This window comes from Chrysemys picta, chromosome 7, assembly GCF_011386835.1.
Source record: "Chrysemys picta bellii isolate R12L10 chromosome 7, ASM1138683v2, whole genome shotgun sequence".
Lineage (NCBI taxonomy): Eukaryota > Metazoa > Chordata > Testudines > Emydidae > Chrysemys > Chrysemys picta.
The window spans coordinates 23,441,370-23,461,974 of NC_088797.1; the positions used below are offsets into that span (position 1 = coordinate 23,441,370).

Genomic DNA, 20,605 nt, shown 5'->3' on the forward strand with positions numbered 1-20,605 from the left:
TGCTTGTTAAAAGAGCTTTGAAAATCAGATGTCTGGTGACAAAGCATTACAGAAAGGCCAGGTGCAGGCCTGCATCATCAGTGCTGCCCTCTCTCTGAGTGATATTAGATTAATAAGGGAGTTTTGGCTGTACTTCTGAGTGATCCTAGGACTCAAGTCTCCCCCCAAGGGACTTGAATGGAAGCAGGATTAATCCCTGAGAATAAATCTCCTTCATGTTACCATAGCAAAAATTCCAATTTTATTCATGGACTAGAGACAGCAGCTGTACCCTGCTGTCACGAGGGAGCCTTTCAGAAGCCTGCGTGCTACAAGTGGCCTGTGGCCAGAATTATAAATCCTGCATGCAGCCAGAAGAGTGCCAGAGTTTAGCAAACGACTTCAGAGTCCACACATCAGAATCGGGGACAAGACACTATCGCGTTGTTGTGGGTGTCATGTCCTAATCCCCCTTGAGCCCCCGACTGGCCTTTCTTTGGCCAGACAAATGCCCAGTGGCAAGGCATCACTCACTACCCTTTTAATGCTGAATATTGAGCACTCTGTCCCTCTCATCTCCAGGTGCGTGCGTAGCCTGGATCACTCTGGATTTCCCACCTGTCCTGGAATGATGTCAGTTCATTGTTTTTAAACTCTTGTTTCATTCAAAATAGGAGCTGGATTTTGTAAAAACAATGCAATGCATAAGAAATATCTTTTCTGAAAACCCCAACACTGATGACAATGTAGTGATGATGCTAATACTCTGCCCTTCTCTGACACCTTTTAGCCAAGGCTCTCAAACTGCTTTGCAGTAACTATACTTGACAACACCATAGAAGATCCAATAGGTACACATGCTATTGAAATAAAGGCAACCCTAGGGTAGAATAAGGCACTTGTTTAACAGTCATACAAGAGTGCTACAAAGGTATTGGACGGGAAGTGAATAAGAATCCTGTATCCAGATGAAACTGCAGGGGGAATTTTGATCAGCCCATAGTAATTACCTGAGATGGAGTATGATTAGGATGCATAATAATACAACTGCTCCTTAGCATTTTGAGATCAGTAACATTTCACAGCTGCATAAACAAATTCTCACAATGCTCTTCTGCGATAGGTAGGATCCCTTATTTGATAGAATCTGTTTTGAAGAGATGCAGCGACTTGCCCACAGTCACACAGGAAGTGAGTGACAGCCAGGATTAGACCCTTGGATACCCAGAGTTATAACAGTTAATGCTAACAAAGTAGCAGCAGGCAGATAAAACCTCCTCTTTCAGGACTTCAGTCAGACTATTAGGGATTAGGATGAGACCTTGTGGGGGTCAGAAACCCCTCATCTGCCTATGGTGGGGTTTCTTGCAACTTCCTCTGAAGACTCTGATGCTGCCTACTGTCAGAGACAGGTTCCTGGATTAGATGGGCCTTGGGTGAGATTGAGCATGGTAGTTCCTGTATTCATGTAGCTTCTCTATAGTTAACACCCACATTTTGATGCAAAATGACATGAGAGCTTAATGACCATCATAAGACTTGACATTTCTAAGCTTCAAAAGTCAGTACAAACCTTAGCTCATTGATCCTCCCAACACCCCTGTGAGAGAGAGGGTGTAGAGAATAAGTGGCCTGGCTTCTCTTTCATATCATATTTTGAATAGGTGATGACCAATCTAGCAACACAGCGGTCCCTCGCACCAGGCTGGGGCATCAGTTCCTTACAGAGATGGAAAAGCACCGCCTACTGTGTTACCCATATTACTTCACAATGCCCCTAGGCAATCCTTGGAAATCTCCCATCTAAGTGATAACATTTCTTAGATTGTGGCATGTGATTAATAATCCTGGGTGCTGGAGCACAGGTGCTGTGTGATATGCTGAGAAAAAAATGAATTGATGGACTTAGTATCATCCTGGGCCTCATTTTTTTTTCCGTTGGCAACAAATAATCCTGCTGGTGATGAAATTGGACTAAGTACCCCATCCAAAATATTAAAGAACCAAAATCTTAATGTACCCCCAGGGTAACTGTGCCCTTTATCCTTTTAGGAGAGATGACTCAAAAACTGGAGGACTGTGTTAAAGTCCACAAATATTAAACACACAGGACCAAATTTGTCCCTGGTGTAAGCCCACTGACTACAGTGAAGTTACACCAGTAATACCTGTGGCTCATTGCATAATGTTTTGTTCTTTGAACAGTCTAGGTAAGGAGCGACAAAGAGTCCTGTGGCACCTTATAGACTAACAGACGTATTGGAGCATAAGCTTTCGTGGGTGAATACCCACTTCGTACTAAACAGTAGCACAATATACTGGATCAGCGGTGATAAACATTTTAAAACTGGGCCCAGTCCTACACCTTAGAAGTCATTGGGAGTGTTGCTATTGGTTTGCTACTTGTGAATGGCACTTTGAAATATTTTTTACTCTGTGATGTTGGCAATACCAGTAAGTGTGTTGCTCTCTGAGCTGCTAATATAGTCCGCTTTAGACTTTAATAGTTTACTGTATGTACAGTGTTCTATTTCAATAATCTAAGCAGCCTTTGAGATCTGTTTTTTTCTCCTGCTGCTGATAGCTCATCTCAATTGATTGGCCTCTTACAGTTGGTATGGGTACTTCCACCTTTTCATGTTCTCTGTATGTATAAATATCTTCTGTCTGTGTGTTCCATTCTATGCATCCGAAGAAGTGAGCTGTAGCCCACGAAAGCTTATGCTGAAATAAATTTGTTAGTCTCTAAGGTGCCACAAGTACTCCTGTTCTTTTTGCGGGTACAGACTAACACGGCTGCTACTCTGAAACCTGAGATCTGTCAGTAGCAGTTAGCAATAAACACCTCCTTGCTACTAGCCTATATTAAGGCCTTCTGAGGTTTTGAAATATCCACCAATGAGAATGTAGGTAAGACTTGGTCAACCAATGGCAAAGTTTGTTTGGTAACTCACTGAAAATCAACAGGAAGACAAGATCCTTGAAAAGCTGCTGAAAACCCCAGTCTCTGAGTTTCAGCATTTTCACAGCCCCAGTTTTCAGCCAGTCAGCAAATCCAGTTGTCGAGTCTTAGCCAATCAAAACATCATGTGGTTTTTTTGGTATGGTTTAGTCACTGATTTTCATGAGAAATGCATAGGAGTGGCAGGCGTGGAGTGTGATTGTTCAGGATTTCATACACAGTGCTTTCTTCTGTATCCTGAAAATTCAGGCTGAAATCACACAAGGATATTGTTAAAGGGGCATCATCAATTTGAGCTCTAGTCAGTTTCAAAACAAAACAAAACAAAAGGTAAAGTTGAATCAGATACCTACCCCCGAGTCTCCATGACAATTTTTGTAGTTTTAAAAGCACATTTTTCTGGAGTGTTTAAAAATGTTTTTCCTTCCCCTGCTGCTGTGTGAAAGATCCAAACTAGAAAAAAAAACAAAGAAATTATTTTTCTGTAATCTTTTTCAGTCACAGTACTAGGCACAAACAGTATTTTACAGGGACTATAACAATGGTAGGTAAAAACTTACAGTGTGGGTTTTATGTTGACAGTATCCTTTTAACTCACTGTATAGACTAGAACTCAGGGAACTGCCATTTATGCAGTGGAAAGCGCTCTAGACAGACATTGCCTGGGATGTAGCTGTTGGAAGCAGCATTATATATATAATGCAGTTAAAACACTGGCACCAATCCTGCCATTTTATCTGCATAGCATTGTGCATGCAAGGAGCCCCACTTCAGTTAAAGCTAGGAGGGATCCAATTGTAGAATCAGGCCAAAATTTATTTTTGCTGGGTAGAGGGGACCAAATAGAATTCCGATTGTGTCAGGGGATTACAACAAGCTGCAGACCTGAGGGGTGAGGAAGGGAGCATGGTGGGACCACTTTTTGGCTGGGCCAAACCAGAGTAGTGTGGCAATGCTGTGCACCAGGTTGCAACACCACTCACTCAGATTTGGAGAGGATACATGTAGGGGCTCTATGTGTGTGTGTCAGACTGCTAATATGTGTGTTTGGGGAGTGCCTGAGAGGAGAAGAGGAGTGTCGGGTGTGTGGGGGTCAAATCTTTGGCCACCCCACTCTCATGTAGTGTGAATAGCGTAGGTGCAGGAAGGAGGCTGTGATTATTACTGGCACTTTCACACCTGAAAATACTCTGCAAACAATCACTGTCACATCACACATTCCACTTTATAGAAGGGGAAACTAAAGCAGAGAGAGATGCAGAGCAGGGGCATTGCCACCTATAGCCTCGCCAGAGGGTATGTCAGAACGATACTCCGGCTAGCTCGCTAAAAATAGAATGTGGCCCTGGCAGTGCCCGTGGTGGGAGGGGCTAGCCACCCTGAGTGCATGCCCAGCAGGGACACCAGGTACATACTCAGGGCAGCTGGTCCCTCCTGCTGCTCATGCTGCCATGGCTACACTTCTGATTTTAGGCACCAGCTTGAGCAGAACTAGCATGGGTATGTCTACACAAGCAGGGGATCACGCCCTTGCAGCTCAAATGTGAACATACCCAAGGACATGTCTACACTGCACCTGGGAGCGCTTCCCAAGGTTAGGGAGACAGACACAGCTCTGAGCTAGCCTGCCTGAGGGTAGCATGGGCAGCAGTTCGGGCTAGCCACCTGAGTATGTACCAGGGGGTCTGAGCGGGTTTGTACTCAGGAGGAAGCTGCCCAAGCTGCCATCCGGGGACAGAGCAGGGATTTACCCTGGGACAGACACTTCCTAGCCATCTCCAGAAACAGCAATGCCGCCCAGAACATGTCCCTTCCCCGTGCCCATCCCATTCCCCTCCGGACCAAGATGCACCACCTCATGCAGGAGTTGTTCGGTCTCCCCCACATCCACAGACAGATCATTGCCCTTTCACCATAAGTTGGGGCCCACCCACATTTCCACCGCTCTCTGGCCCTGCTGCAGAGCCTTGCCCAAAGCACACAAGACTAGGGCTGGAGCAGGAGCATGCCTGGCTCCCGAGTGCTCAGCCCGCCCAGCACAGACCCATGTACCCTGCCCATGGGGCTCACGTGTGTGGCACAGGTGTGCCATGCACCTCTGCCCTCTGGGCTGCGGGGCTGCTAGCTGCCAAGTGCCATCACCAGGAGCAGCAATGCCCCCTCGCAGACAGGCCGGCAGCTGTGGCCTAGCTCAGCCCCTAGCCCAGGAGGGCAGAGAGAAGCTGTGATGCCAGATAATGGACCTTGGCATACGCCAGCCTCTTGGACCACCTCCCCTGCCAGGAATTCGGTGGCCCCAGGCTGGTTCCCCTGCCCTAGGCAAAGACACTCAGGCTGACCCTGGCGCTGTACCCCCCACTCCCAGCTATGCTAATCAGTAACTCACCCCTGCTCCTGTGGGATAACAAGCCCTGGGGGCCAGGGCACCAGCCCCACCTCAGCTGGAGGTCAGGGTCCAATTTGCCAGGGGACCAAACTCAAACTCTTGGTCCAAGTTGGCCCAGCAAACTCACCTCTGTGATGAGCCCACCCCAAGCCCTCTGCACTCCAGGCTGGGGCTGGCTTTAGAGCCAGTTCATGTGATCTGACTTCAGAGCTGAGTTTCAGTTTGGGCTCCTCTGAAGCTCAAATCCTCACTCAAGCTGTACATGAAAATGTGTCTGGGATGCATTGCTAAGCACTGCATGGGTAGCCCTGGACTGCGCTAGCTGAGGGGCAGCCACAGAACTGAATGCAGGTTCCAAGACTGGCATAGCAGGGAGTGCTGCAGGTCTGGCCTCAGGTGCACCGGCTGAGCTGGGGTCTAGGAGTGGAATAATCAGAGGTGATGCAGATCAGGATTGTGCGGAGGGTAGGAAAAGCTTGCTCAGTACCAGGCCAGTCCACTGCTATTTAGTCCTTTGCTTTTATAAATTCATGCAAAAAAGAGAAATTATTCATCATGATTCACTTCTAATATCTGGCTTCAATCTCATCCTCTTTTTGTCAGATCTATAAATATCAGGTGCTGAAGATGGACAAGGTGGGTGAGATAATATCTTAATAGAATCTTAGGACTGGAAGGGACATGAGATGTCATCTAGTCCAGTCCCCTGCACACGTGGCAGGACTAAGTATTAGACCATCCCTGACAGGTGTTTGTCTAACCTGTGCTTAAAAATCTCCAGTGATGGAGATTCCAAAACCTCCCTAGGCAATTTATTCCAGTGATTAATTGACAGGTAGGAAGTTTTTGCTAATGTCCAACCTAAACCACTTGCTGCAATTTAAGCCCATTGCTTCTTGTCCTATCCTCAGAGGTTAAGAAGAACAAATTTTCTCCCTCCTCCTTGTAACAACCTTTTATGTACTTGAAAACTGTTATCATGCCCTTACTTAGTCTTCTCTTCTCCAGACTAAACAAACCCAATTTTTTCAATCTTCCCTCATAGGTCATGTTTTCTAGACCTTTAATCATTTTTGTTGCTCTTCTCTGGACTTTCTCCAGTTTGTCCACATCTTTCCTGAAATGTGGTGCCCAGATCTGGATACAATATTCCAGTTGAAGCCTAATCAGCATGGAGTAGAGCGGAAGAATTACTTCTCGTGTCTTGCTTACTACACTCCTGCTAATACATCCCAGAATGATGTTTGTTTTTTTTGCAACAGAGTTACACTGTTGACTCACATTTAGCTTGTGATCCACTGTGACCCCCAGATCCCTTTCCGCAGTACTCCTTCCTAGGCAGTAATTTCCTATTTTGTATGTGTGCAACTGATTGTTCCTTCCTAAGTGGAGTACTTTGCATTTGTCCTTATTGAATTTCATCCTATTTACTTCAGACCATTTCTTCAGTTTGTCCAGATCATTTTGAATTTTAATCCTATCTCCAAAGCACTTGCAACCCCCTCCCAGCTTGGTATTGTCTGCAAACTTTACAAGTGTACTCTTTATGCCATTATCTAAATAATTGATGCAGATATTGAACAGAACCGGATCCAGAACTGATCCCTGCGGGACCCCACTCGTTATGCCCTTCCAGCATGACTGTGAACAACTGATAACTACTCTCTGGGAACGGTTTTCCAACTAGTTATGCACCCACCTTATAGTAGTTCCATCTAGGTTGCATTTCCCTAGTTTATTTATGAGAAGGTCATGTGAGACAGTATCAAAAGCCTTACTAAAGTCAAGATCTACCACATCTACTGCTTCCCCCTATCCACAAGGCTTGTTATCCTGTCAAAGAAAGCTATTAGGTTGGTTCAATGTGATTTGTTCTTGACAAATCCATGGTAACTGTTACTTATCACCTTGTTATCTTCTAGATGTTTGCAAATTGATTGGTTAATTATTTGCTCCATTATCTTTTCAGGTACTGAAGTTAAGATGACTGGTCTGTAATTCCCTGGGTTGTCCTTATTTCCCTTTTTATAGATTGGCACTATATTTCCCCTTTTCCAGTCCTCTTCATCTCTCCTGTCTTCCATAATTTTTTGAAGATAATCGCTAATGGCTCAGATATCTCCTCAGTCAGCTGAGTATTTTAGGATGTATTTCATCAGGCCCTGGTGACAAAGACATCTAACTGATTTAGGTAATTTTTAACTTGTTCTTTCCCTATTTTAGCCACTGATCCTACCTCATTTCCACTAGCATTCACTATGTTAGACGTCCAATTGCCACTAACTTTTTGGTGAAAAACTAAACAAAAAGGTCATTTATCACTTCTGCCATTTCCACATTTGTTTTCCCCCCCTCATTGAGTAACGGGCCTACCCTATCCTTGGTTTTCCTCTTGCTTCTAATGTAGTTGTAGAATGTTTTCTTGTTACCCTTTATGTCTCTAGCTAGTTTAATCTAGTTTTGTGTCTTGGCCTTCCTAATTTTGTCCCTACATGCTGTGTTATTTGTTTATATTCATCCTTTATAATTTGACCTAGTTTACACTTTTTGTAGGACTCTTTCTTGAGTTTCAGATAATTGAAAATCTCCCGGTTAAGCCAGGGTGGTCTTTTGCCATACTTCCTATCTTTCTACGCAGTGGGATAGTTTGCTCTTGTGCCTTTAATAATGTCTCTTTGAAAAACTGTCAACTCTCTTGAACTGTTTTTTCCTGTAGACTTGCTTCCCATGCAGTAGCATAGCTAGGGGGGTTCAGGTGAAGCGGCTGCTTCCCTTGACCACATTCCCCATAAGTGGCGCCTTTTTAATTTTCATACTTACTCGGCGCCACTTCTGGGTCCTTCCGCTGTCTCCTCCCTCTTGCTACTCACTTCATCAACAACAAAAGAAGTCTCCTCCCCCGACTGGAACTCGTCCATCTTTCCTCCGGCTTGGACCGCAGCTGCTCACGCCGCCAGCCTGTAGCGAACGTCCCGTCCCCGTCCCCTGATAACTCCTCTGCCATTATCAGGGGATGGGGCATTCGCTACAGGCTGGCGGTGTGAGCGGCTGCGGTCCGAGCCGGAGGAAAGATGGACGAGTTCCAGTCGGGGGAGGAGACTTCTTTTGTTGTTGATGAAGTGAGTAGCAACAGCAGCGGTGCACTGACCCCCCCTCCCCCTCCACCTGGGCACCCCCCCTCCTTCTCGGCTGCTTCCGGGTTTTTCTTTTATTTTTTTCGCGGGCTGGCCTGCTGGCTCCCACCTCCCGGCACTCCGGGCGGCCGGCGGAACAGGGCCACAGGCTCCCAGCGCTCCGGCCGGGACTCTGGCCCTGAGAGCGTGGCCGGGGGTCTCGGTGCCCCGGACAGCGCTCCGGATGGGGAAGCGGGGCGGCCCTGCGCATGCGCCGCTCTGTCTTTTGGCGGCGTTTCAGCGCATGCTCAGGGCCGCCAAAATGCCACCGAAGAACCGGCGCCTTTTTTCTCCGCCGGTCCTCCTCAGCTGCAACCCTGGCTACGCCACTGTTCCCATGGGACCTTACCTACCAACTCCCTAAGTTTGCTAAAGTCTGCCTTCTTGAAATCTATTAGCTTTATTGTGCTGTTTTCCCTTCTACTATTCCTTAGAATTATGAACTCTACCATTTCATGATCACTGTAGTAAGAGGAGGCCCTGAGATATAAACCTTGGTATCAGAGGCCCGGTATGAGGCCTAAGGCCTGAACCAAAGTAGTGGTCAAGACTTTGCTAACATAAAGCAAAGTTAAGCTGTGAGCCAGAGGCAGGCCCTACTCACAGAAGCTGGCAAGGAAAGGGCTGATGCTGCAAAAAAGATACATACCTAAAAAGTACTGAACACTAGATATCAGAACACTCCAATACTGGAACATTCCACAGATAACATGGAACAGGCCGACCCATCCCAATGACAGGGGCAAAAGGGTAAAATGATGGATAGAGTTGTTTTGATCGAACCAACATGTACAAGGTGAGAGGCGGCACCTTACTACGTAGAGGGGTTGTACCTTGCTACGTAGAGGGGTTGCACCTCAATACGTCTGGAGTGATGTGTAACTTGTTTGTACCTGTGTATAAGAATGTATCCCTGGGGTTGTGTCTTTGTCCGGCCACGGGGGCAGTGGAAAGTCCCGCCACTGAGCCGGGTCCTTGCCAAGAGGCACTTTCTTGTAGTATGCCCGGTAGACTAAGTAATCTACGGGGAACTGCCATTGTGTCCGAGATCGCAATAAACCTACTCGATGTGGCTTTGCATCTTACTAGACTCTGTGGTTATTGGGGGTTCTCTTCGGGTCTGCTGGGTCAGCTATCTGCGCAGAGCTGGGGCAGCACACAGAGGGAACACACGCATGCAGCCGATTGATATCAACAGGAGAAAGCAGAGCACCACACCGGTAGCATCAGACAACAATCACTTTCACCTAAGCTGCCTTCCACTTTCAAATTCTCAACCAGTTACTCCCTATTTGTCAAAATCAAATCTACAAAAGCCTCTCCCCTAGTTGCTTTCCACCTTCTGACATAAAAAAATGTCTCCAATACATTTCAAGAACTTGTTGGCAGAGGCACCGATTCCATGGGTGCCCCGAGCTGGAGCACCCATGGAAAAAAACAGTGGATGTTTAGAACCTACCAGCCACAGCTGTTTGGCGGCACGCCCAATCAACTAATTGGGAGCACTGCCAAACAGCTCTTCAGCAACGCTGCCAAACAGCTGATCGGTGGCTTGGGGAGGGGTTTGGGGGAGGGCAGAGGGCTGTGAGCAGGTGGGGGTCTCGGTGAGGGAGTGGAGCAGGGGTGGGAAGAAGTGGAGTGAGGGTGGGACCTCGGGGGTGGAGCATGGGCAGGAAGAGGTGGAGCAAGTGCAGGGCCTTGGGGGAAGGGTGGAGTGGGGGCGGGGCCTTGGGGTGGAGTGGGGGTGGAGCACCCCCTCAGAAAACTAAAAGTTGGCACATAGGCTTGTTGGACAATCTGTGCCCTGCCGTATTATTTTCTCAACAGGTGTCTGTCTGGGTACTTGAGGTCCCCCATCACCACCAAGTCCTTTTATTGGACCAACTTCTGTTGGTGAAAGAGAGATGCTTTCGAGCTACACAGAGCTCTTCTTCAGGTCCGGTGCTGAAGGGTAAGCTGTTCTAAGCCTTCTGTCATTAGAAATTAAAACTAAAGTCTTTTTAAGCCATCAAAAGTCACCCTTAAACCACTACAGTCGCATAGTTGCATTGCTGCAGCACTGTAGTGCTTCAGTGTAGACACTACCTGTGCCGACAGGAGGGGTTCTCCCATTGGGGTAGGTAATCCACCTTCCCGAAAGTCGGTAGCTAGGCTGACAGAATAATTTTTCCGTTGACCTAGCGCTGTCTACACCAGGGGGATGTAAGTTTCCAGTGTAGACCAGCCCTTAGTCTGATAAGGTTGATTCCCCACCTTTCGCTCCTTCCAATCCTTATGGTTTACAAATGTCAATACAATCTAACCCTCAGTTGCCCACTTCATTTGTAAGTGGTTTCCTACAGCATGTTTGAACCCTTTATGCTTAACAATGTGCCCCAGCTTGTAGTTAGCTTAGACACTCTGGTTCATAGTTACCTACCTTCCCCAGACCTGAAGAAGAGCTCTGTGAAGCTTGAAAGCTTGTCCTTCCCACCAACAGAAGTTGGTCCAAAAAAAGGTAGTACCTCACCTACTTTGTCTTTCTCATATCCTGTTGCCAACTGGCTACAACAACACTGCAAACACTAATTACTATTGTGCTTTTGAAAAGTTGAGGTGAACTGCATTTATTTTGTTCTAAACAAGTGGTATGTGAATTACCAGTTTTCAGTGAATTCACTTATAAATTATAATATGTATATACTGTGACAGACCCAGACCAGTGGGGTACAGGAGTCTGGTAGAGAGAAAATATACTGGTCATTGGATGAGTAGTTTTCTGTTCCCTGAGTGACCAGAGCAGGGGCTGCACTAGAGTAATCAGGAACCTGCTAGAACCAATTAAGACAGGCAGGATAATTAAGACACCTGGAGCCAATTAAGAAACTGCTAGAATCAATTAGGACAGGGTAGCTAATCAGGGCACCTGAGTTTAAAAAGGACCTCACTTCAGTTTGTGGTGTGCACGCGAGGAGCTGGGAGCAAGGGGCACTAGGAGCTGAGAGTGAGAAGCCATATTGCTGGAAGACTGAGGAGTACAAGCATTATCAAACACCAGGAGAAAGGTCCTGTGGTGAGGATAAAGAAGGTGTTGGGAGGAGGCCATGGGGAAGTAGCCCAGGGAGTTGTAGCTGTCGCGCAGCTGTACCAAGAGGCACTCTAGACAGCTGCAGTCCACAGGGCCCTGGGCTGGAACCCAGAGTAGAGGGCGGGCCCAGGTTCCCCCCAAACCTCCCAATTCCTGATCAGACACAGGAGGAATTGATCTGGACTGTGGCTTCTACCAGAGGGGAAGGTCTCTGGGCTGTTTCCCGACCCACGTGGTGAATCTGTAAGGCGAGCAAATTCGCTAATAAGCGCAGGACCCACCAAGGTAGAGGAGGAACTTTGTCACAATACACATAGACAATCTGGCTCTAAACATACACAACTTCCCAGTACACATGCAAAACAGGAGCAGGAAATTGGGCTGGGCAGGGGAACTATTTACTTCCTAAATACACACCCCTTGCTCATTAAATGGTTCAAATTTTGGGTCCCAAGTACACCATTCTGAAGTTTCCAGGGCAGTACTGATTTCACAGGTCTTCAGAACAGCCAGACTTTCAGGATGTTTGGAGCACCCAATGTGACTTCAGGTTAGATTCAACGTCGTTGCGTTACAACATTGCAAGGGAAACATTTTGGCTCAGATCCTCAGAGATATTAGGCTCCTAACTTCCACTGAAATCAATCAAATTAGATGGTCAAATATCTTTTGAGAATTGGGCCCTTGTTCTTTAGAGAAAGGGCAGAACGAAAACGCCTCTATCAAGGAGAGAAGTAATGAGGGTTGCCACTTTTTCCTGCTTGACAAGACAAACTCATGTATAAGAACATGACAACTTAATGTAAGAATGTGGTGCGACAAAACATTGCTGTGTTTATTTTGCTTGATGGCTCAAATTGGTTATTTTCTGATCCTTTAGCACCCTGCAAATGAGGATGCCAGATCACAATTCCGAGCTGGTGCAGTCCCAGAAATGCAACCCTTCCTTGTTAGTAAAGCCTGTGGAACAATTGCTACACTATTCTGATTTTCTGTGGAATATGTGAGTTTCCATTTCCTAATGGAATCTTTTTCATTGAGAGAACAACGCTCATCTGTCATAGTTGTATATTTGTGGAAGGACAAGAGGTTGCTGTTGTATTTACCTTGGAACACAACATATGCATATAAAGCAGTGGTTCTCAAAGTTTTGTACTGGTGACCTCTTTCACACAGCAAGCCTCTGAGTACGACCCCCCTTATAAATTAAAAACACTTTTTAATATATTTAACACCATTATAAATACTGGAGGCAAAGTGGGTTTTGGGGTGGGGGCTGACAGCTCGTGACCCCTGATGTAATAACCTCATGACCCCCTGAGGGGTCCCAACCCCCAGTTTGAGAACCCCTGATATAAGGAGTGTGGTGAACCTGTGCTGTTAATGCATTACAGTAGTCTATAGTTGTTGGCAAGGACTGTGCCTAACCAGAATGTTGTAAGGGATGCTCAAGCTTGCAAAACCTACTCTGGCTTGCATGGAAACTGGTGGGTTTCTTTACAGGGAGTAGTTAACTGGCTTACAATTATTGACTTGCTTTGGGTCTCATTAAGGAAAATTGTGGCTGTACTGTTTTCAGTCTGACTGAGATAATGTGAAATTCATGCCAGATTATTAAGTAGTGTGTTGTTTGTTATTTGGAAGCAACAAATAGTGGATTTGATTAGATGGTACCATTCAAATTATTTTTCGCTAGGAAAGGGAGACCTAGTTCCTATGAAGGTATACAATTAAAACCTCTGGACCGAGCCTGGCTATTTGCCAGGAAGACCTTTTCATGGTCCTATCAATATGTTTGTCCTTCATGAGCTGCAATAACCCCTCTCCTGGGGGAGATTTGGCAGTGTCATGTCAAATGTCTGATAAGGATTCCATAGAGACTATCAAACAGGAGAGCATTAACTCTGTGTACACAAGCCACCCTTCAGTGTTGTCTGGCACTGGCAGGGTGTCGGATACCATTTCCTGATTACAGAAACTGTTGATCGGCTGTGAAAATCAAAACTGAGTGCCAGAAAAATCTTTTTTTTTTTTTTTTTCTTTGCAGGTGTGGAGATCATCATGGACAACTCACCTATACCCTGCCAAATTGATGACGGATGTATTTTGTGAAGTTTGTGTTGTCCTTTTCTGAAGCATTTGGTATTGTTCAATGGACTGATCCAAGGTAGCAGAAGGGCTGTTAGGATAACCCTGTTGTTTGCAACAATGTGACAGAAGGCAGGACTCCAGAGCAGATGCTCCCATGTGGCATGTTCCCCACATTCTGCATTCTGAGCCCCTACGTCTGTCCTTTGGGCTGATGTGGGCTTGGTGTGGCACTTTTCAGAACCTAATTGCTCTTGGATTGACTGCAGGAAAGACAAGGAAAACAAGGAGAAAATCCTAGTGGCTCGGCCCGCACTGCTTCCAGCAGCTCCCATTGGCCCGGAGCAGCGAACCGCAGCCACTGGGAGCCACGATCGGCCGAACCTGCGGACGTGGCAGGTACACAAACCGGCCCGGCCCGCCAGGGGCTTTCCCTGCACAAGCAGCGGAACAAGTTTGGGAACCACTGTCCTAGCGAATATCTCTCCACCCAAACAAACGGAGAACAAAGAAGTATAATTTTCAATGTACACATTGATTTTGTCAGCAATTTGGAACCATAAACTACAGTTTTGACATGTAGTAACTGAAGCTTTACAGATCACCTTTAACAGATATTTTTAATAAGTCAGCAGCTTTTCAAAGAGCATCACTTCAACTTGGTAGATCAGTGTTTCTGAAGCAGTGGGTCATGACCTCAAGGGGGGATAAAAAAGCAATCAGGGAGGAATAAGGCACTGAAAAATGTATTACAAACTAAAGCAAAGAAAATCTCACCCCCACCCCCGCAGTCCCCGCAGACTCTTGAGTTACCTTCAATATTGAGTTCCCTTTAAGACTAAGTAATCTCTTTCAACCTTTCGAAACACACACAAATAAATGACACAAGCTTATCATTATTATCACTGACACCTTATTTGCTCTTACTTTTATAACAAATGTAGGGGGTTATGAACATTTTTGACTTTGTATAAGTGGTCAACAACCTCAAAAGGTTGAGAAACATTGGAGTATAGCAATGGCAGATAGGTATTGGGCACGTATGCATGGCCAAATGGCATGTAATTGCAGCCTCTCTCTCCTTGCTGAACCTGTCGGAAAGGTATTTTGAGTACGGGAGGTTAAATTGTGCCTTCAGATAGGCTAGCAATTCCCACTGACTTCAACAGGAATTGCATGTGTGTATCTAAGGACAGATTCTATATGTATCTGTTCCATTCTATATGCATCCGAAGAAGTGGGCTATAGTCCACGAAAGCTTATGCTCTAATAAATTTGTTAGTCTCTAAGGTGCCACAAGTACTCCTGTTCTTCTTTTTGCGGATACAGACTAACACGGCTGCTACTCTGAAATCTAAGGACAGAGTTTGTTCCTAAGTGTACAGATTTAAAAACTGGGACCAACAGATCTTGAAAAGTGTGACTATTAGTCCTTGTTGACAGTTGGTATCATATGCCCATATAGTCCACCTCTGAGAATCTCCAAGGCACTTTTTTTCAGCTAGTAGTCTCTGAAAGGATGCCTTTCAACACTGAGACTGTGATCTCACATGACAAAATCAATACTATTATTCAGGAATAGCAACATGACAGAGTCCACCTGTCCCATGAAAGATTCAATTTACAGTAGTCACATAGCACAATGCACCTGTCACATGAAGCATTCTGGGTACAATAGCAACATGACACAATCCACCTGGTTCAGGAAACATTCCAGTTCAGAGTGGTGATGCGACTATTCCACCTGTCACACAAAACACTTTGGGTGCAATAGCAACATGACACAATCCACCCATCACACAAAGCATTCCATTTACAATGGCCACATGCTTTTCTGTTTTCCAGTATGTACTATCTGACCATAGTACCTTGGATTGTCTTGTACCCATTTGAACTGTTGGACTGTAAGTTCTTTGGGGCAAGGATTTGGCACATTATCTCTGTCTTATCTATCTACTTATCTGGCCCCCATCATGTAGAATTTGAACAAATATGTACACTCCTACCTTGTAAAGATCATGTCTGCTTACAGTGCTATATAACAGTAACAGGCAGAATCTACTACATAGGTTACCTGCTGCAATAGCAAACACTTTACTTAAAAAGAATGCCCTTTACTATGTTTATAAAAGCATCACCTACTTACATGTTTATTGCATACACATTTTGTAATAATCTCTACAAATACACCATATCAAATACCTCCCTGTGTACTTATCTGGATGACTTCCTGTATTTATATACAGTTTTTCATAGTGTCTATATTTAGATAGATGTGGCTTAGGAACTCCAAGGTTCTAATTCTGACTTTGCCACTGACTCAATGTGTGACCTCAGGCAAGTTACTTCACCTCTCTGTGTCTCTGTTTCCCCATTTGTAAAGTAGCTCCTAGGCACTTGTAAAGATTAATTATCTAATATTCAGCATGAGGTGTAAAGGAAGGGTGTAATTCTTTCACCCTAATTTGCTGTATTACTAAAACCTGTGGCACACGAGAGTGTAAAACAGGAAATCATCACAGAACCTGTTGCACTGGGAAATCTAAACCTCATAATTTCACTATATGCTGATGACAGACTCCTATATGTTAAATGCTCTCTTTTAGATACTACACAGACTCCTTAAAATCAGTTATTCCAGTCAGTGGTGACTCTTCTGTGTAAATGCCACTGAGATGGATGTCAGGTAAGTATAAATGTTTGGGTATTTGGTTTGCTCAGAGAAATTTAGAGTTGACAAGCAAGAGCTCCAAAAGGAGGAGCCAAATTTAGGTTTCTAAGTCCATATTTAGGCTCCTGAATAAGTGGCCTGCTTTTGATACACTGAGCAGCCAGCAGCTCCCTTTAGAAAGGGGAAAGAGTATACTTTTCTATCAGCTAATAAACCCTTCCTCACTCTATCACACTCCCTCTACATTAACAGAAACATGAATAAGAACTGCTGTCAGTATTTGGTGTCAAGTGCTCAAGCACTAGTCATTATTAAGAATATAATACAATTTTCTCAAATTTTCCAGGGAAATTTTTTTTAGACAGTGGAAAGATCTTAGGATTCAAACTTTGTCAATGTAATGCCATTGGAGAACAATTCAATATCCCCAAAACTCACTTCTTTAAGTTCTTACTGTTAGGACATTTCCTAAAAGAAGAAACTAAACTGAGAATGTCTGATGCGCCAAATTTTCAACCCTTTGGAGTAGATACTCTCCAGAGTAACCATCACCCAGCATTTCTGATAGGGAAACATTAAGGGTTAGAATGAAAAAATATTGAGTGAGAGAGGGATTTAAGGAGAGTATATGCTTATGACAAGTGGTCAGATACCTGTGAACAAGTCCAGAGAGCTTCCATGAATAAAGGATAAGTGTATTAACAGAACATATGACACAAGCAATAAAGACCACAATGAGAAATGTAATAAGCATCAAACTGAGACCAGAAGGGAGGATATGCTGTTGTTATTAGTATCTGTACAGCAGGATAGATGGTCATGACTTTTTCAGACAAATCGAGAAGACAGGAACTGAGGTGTACTGGTTGTAAGCAGCCCCTATGAGGTACTCAGAACTCTCACTGCTATAAAAGTCAATTGGAATTGAAGGCATTGTACACCTTGCAATAAGTACTCAAAACCACACTAGCCCAGACCCTAAAGCCTTGTGTACACAGGCTTTTCACTTAAATCTGCCATTGTTGTAGTACCAGTGTACATCCATCGATGGTAGCCACAGTGAAAGCACTAGTGCTGACCACTAGCTCAGCATTCATACTGCAAACAGGGGTTAGACAATACGGTGGTGAAAAGGCAGGTGATCAACCTACAGTAGCTTCCACCAGTGGAATTGCATAAGTGGTAATGCAACAATGGAAGATTTTTAAGAAATATGCTAGTGAGGTCACAGCTTCGATTAGCCAAAATGAATCAAAGGATGACAAATAAAGGATTGAGTCGGGAGAAAACTAGACTACTCCAGAGTTACAAAAGTAAGAGATCTTGTGTTCACATCTTGTTGCTTCCTTTTTTTTTTTTAAGTAAGTTAAAATATAATGTTAGTTTGAGGAAGTCAGTCAGAGGGTAGAGGTGGTAGAATTGAGATTAACATTGGAAAGCTAGTCAAGAGAAGTGAGTCTTAAGGAGGGATTTGGAGGAGGGGAGTGAGGTTTCATTGAGAACGGTTACATCTTTTTATAGCTGGTGCTTAATATTCCCAACATTCACAATCCACAAGTCTGTCTCTTCCTTCTTGGTAGGTCAGGCTAAACACCCAGGGAAGTTCTTGAGGAGCTATTCAGTGATGTACTGGAGCAAAGGATTGCAGCCATCTGAAGGGAGTGGATTAATGTGCTCTGGAGGGGAAAAAATGAAAATGAACAGAATTAGTCCAGTCTTTTGATAAAATATGTAGCATGTGCCCAGACATGGGCTAACTGTAGGCCAGCATCTTTGTAATCCTCTGAACTTTGAACATTCAGACTGCGTTATAGAACTATAGAATTGGACCCTTAATGTGCACTCCCTGTTTGGGGCCAGATCTTAACTGTGGAATGCCCCTAAACTGTAGCTTCATGCTATCTAGCATTGCCTGAATATCTAGTTGTAGTTTTTTGTAGAGATCTATTTTAAAGTTCATAAACAATTTATACCAACAATAATTATTTAATATTGGTAAAGTGAATATTAAGATGAAAAGTGCATTATAAATGTAGGCACCATTGAGAATTTGAGAGATTTACAGCCAAAAGCACCAATTGAAGGTCCAATACCATGTCATGAGTTGGAATTCAAGATACAACAGGGACTGGGTCCATTAAATCGAAATAAGATTAGATATAGATGGACTTTTCTGCTGATTCTTCTATTAAAACGTTGAATATGTTCTAATATGCTATGACATTCCAGGATGAATCCAGACCAGTGAGGGGCTATCACCATCTCCCCTGCAACCTGCAGTGCCTCACAATGCTTTACTGCTGTAGATCCCACCTGGATAGCTCATAAACAGCCTGCCAGCAGGCAGGTAACACCCTGAGTGTCTGTCTATAGCTGCAGCCTGTCAACACGTGTCAGTCACACTCTGGCTTCCACCAGTCTTGGTTACCACCTGCAGGATAACCCCAACACACACCCAGTCCTGGATTTTTCCCAAAAAACATATGTTCTGTACTGTCCAGACCTGTAATGGACAGATGATATATATTCTGTCTCTTGCCCCTCTATAGGGATCAAGATACAACTTGCTCCTTTTAAATGAACTTACCCACACCGTTCACAACACTGGGATTGTTTTGATTAAAGAATAAAATAAGTGTATTTAACAAAACAAGAAAAGCTTTTAAGGGAGTACAAGTAATGAGGCTTTGTTGTCAGAAATGGTTAAAAGAAAAATAAAGATAAAATACTTCCTATTACTGAACTTAACAAACTAGACTTGGGTCAGGGTGGAATTCTTACCACAAGGTTTTCAGTAGCATTCATGACCAAATTTTAGGTCTGGATCTACTCCCAAGGTCCAACGGCTGTTTCTTTTGTCGTCTTAGTTGCAAAAAGAGAAATGGAAAGGGAGAGATAACTCGGGGTTTTTTTGCCCCTCACTTTTATAGTTCAGTCACCCTTTGAAATGCATTTTCCTGAGAGTGACCCCCTAGATAGAATTCTTTTCAGCTGAGAATAAGGAGATATGGAGTCTGGTGGGAGAAGAGATGTTATGCTGTTGCTGTTCACCTCTGTTTGCTAAGCTGCAGATCTGTTTGTCTCTTGCCTTACCCCCCTTCAATGCCAAAGAATGGCCACTTGATAGGTGACTGCCCATAAGCTTTGATGACACCTGACTAGACAAACTTGTCCTTTGTCTTTGAGAAACAGGTTTACCTACTTCCCAGACTTGTCTGGTAAACACACTTCAGTTGCAATTTCATCTTATGTTCATAATTTTACATATAATGTTGTTACATACATTTTGCCATATTATTGACCAGCAAGTTATCGGTTTTCAAATGATACTTTACAAGGCATATTTTGTACAAAGATTAGTGTGCAGGGTATGAATACAGGGGTGCATTTCATCACACATGCGTTCATCCAAGAAAAAAATAGCACATTGTCTGGTTTACATAAATAGGATTGTATTGATAAATTTACTCTTATTTGCACTGATACAATAGAGAGAATGAACTATCTTGTATAGCAGGAAAAAGGAGGGGCCACGTTGAACCTATATAGAGAACTACATACAAATTATGAGAGATGGGATGTAATGAAAAGCAAGTGATCAAATTAATTAACACTGGTGTGGATTTATCTATTTAATCCATCATATCTGTCCTTATCCATCTTTTCTATCCCACTTATCTGCCTGGTCACTCATCTATCTATGGTAGGGTGACCAGACAGCCAGTGTGAAAAAATCAGGATTGGGGTGGTGGGTAATAGGAACCTATATAAGAAAAAGACCCAAACATCGAGACTGTCCCTATAAAATCAGGATATCTGGTCATCCTAACATGGTATTTCTAGTTAGCCCTTAACCATAATGACTAAAAGTGTGGCTACATGGGGAAATTCACCAGCGTGCTGGTACCCCCCCAAGTTATGACGTGCAACTCCCCCCGGACGGACACATTTCGGGGTACATCCACGTGGGCAGGGATACCACTATAGCTATGGTGGTGTGACTACACCCCTGTAGCCGAGCCCTCAATTTCCCCCAGGCCCTTGCAAAAGCTGCACTTTCTGCTCTTCCAGGAGGGCCAAATCCACTGCCGGCCCAAAAGGGACGAGGAACCCTGTGCCGTGCGGGGCTGCCCACAGCGGGCTGAGCCGTGCGGGCCACTGGGCCGGGACCATGCCCCTCGGGCGGGCTGCTCCAGGCCACCGTCGGAATGCACGTGCCTCACGCCGAGGGCCCAGGGCCCAGGCCCCAGGATGTGCACGTGACACAGCAACGGGGCGA

General features: G+C 44.6%; 1 long non-coding RNA gene across 1 annotated transcript in view; it reads left to right on the forward strand.

Moving 5' to 3' along the window:
- Positions 1-14,947, forward strand: part of LOC135972555 (uncharacterized) — a 19,021-nt gene extending 4,074 nt beyond the window's left edge. The window contains exon 2 of the long non-coding RNA XR_010589051.1: positions 13,615-14,947. This is a non-coding gene — a long non-coding RNA (uncharacterized LOC135972555). The remainder of the gene's footprint in view (positions 1-13,614) is intronic.
- The last annotated feature ends 5,658 nt before the right edge of the window (positions 14,948-20,605 follow it).